This window comes from Lycium barbarum, chromosome 5 (genome assembly GCF_019175385.1).
Source record: "Lycium barbarum isolate Lr01 chromosome 5, ASM1917538v2, whole genome shotgun sequence".
Taxonomy (NCBI): Eukaryota; Viridiplantae; Streptophyta; class Magnoliopsida; order Solanales; family Solanaceae; genus Lycium; species Lycium barbarum.
This window is the reverse complement of record NC_083341.1, coordinates 22,223,172-22,224,173: the sequence shown is the minus strand read 5'-3', so window position 1 is coordinate 22,224,173 and position 1,002 is coordinate 22,223,172. Positions and strand designations below refer to the sequence as shown.

The following is a 1,002-nucleotide window of genomic DNA, read 5'->3' as shown; positions in this document are numbered from 1 at the left end:
TTTGAAGAACTTGTTGCATGTGTGTGCTCAACAATCCCAAGGTGTTGTTTCTACTGATGCACTTCGGTTACGGGTCTTTAAGTATTCCTTAGCTGGCCAAGCAAGGGAATAGTATGAAAAGCTCCCCAGCAATTCTATTCATACTTGGAGCGAGTTAGCTAATACATTTTTTAAGGAGTGGTTCCCACCAAGCAAAAAGACTGAGCTGCGGGATAAGATCTTTGAGTTCAAACAACTTCCGGGGGAAAAATTATATTGGGCATGGGAGCGTTTCAAGTACTATCTAGCTCAATCCCTAACTCATGGGTTTTCGGATGCTATTCTCACCGAGAAGTTCTACAAGGGGTTAGATACAATGAATCAAATTGCTGTCAACATTGCAGCTAGGGGATGCTTCAAGGACAAATCATTTGTCAGCATCACCAGGTTGCTCGATAAGCTCACCACCCACAATCAAGCTTGGCACTCAAGTGATAGTGAAATCCTGTCATATGGTAGTCCCTCTGCTGCCGCGGTGGCCAAAGAAAATCATGAGCGAGATCATGCTTTTGCTCAATTGCAAACCACAGTGGATTTGTTGTCAAAGAGACTTACGGAGAAAGAAGTTAAAAGTGTGAATGTTGTCGAAGAGATGTCATGTCATGCTCCCGGAATGGACCAAGTCTCGAAGGAAGCTTATCTTGAGGGGCAGCCATAACGTGAGGATGCTAATTATATCGATCACTCTCAAGGGGGTTATCAAAATCAATGGAGACCCCAACAACAGAGCAATCAATATGGTTGAAATGAATATGGTGGTTCAGACAGGAGGGATTACAACAACAAAAATTATGGTAATCGGAATTCCAATGCCTATGTTCCACCAAAGGGTCGTACTTATAACTCTCAAAATTGGCGAGAGGCTCCTTCCAATGATCAAGGGACCTCTCGAATGGAATCTATGGTTGAAAAGATATTGGAGAACCAGCATAAGAGTGACAAGAAGATGGAAAATTTGACCGA

General features: G+C 42.9%; 1 non-coding gene across 1 annotated transcript; it reads right to left on the bottom strand.

The window, feature by feature from the left end:
• Positions 1-202: 202 nt before the first annotated feature.
• On the bottom strand, positions 203-309 carry LOC132643090 (small nucleolar RNA R71). Its single transcript, XR_009583536.1, has one exon. It is a non-coding gene; the product is annotated as a small nucleolar RNA R71 (small nucleolar RNA).
• Between the last annotated feature and the right edge of the window lie 693 nt (positions 310-1,002).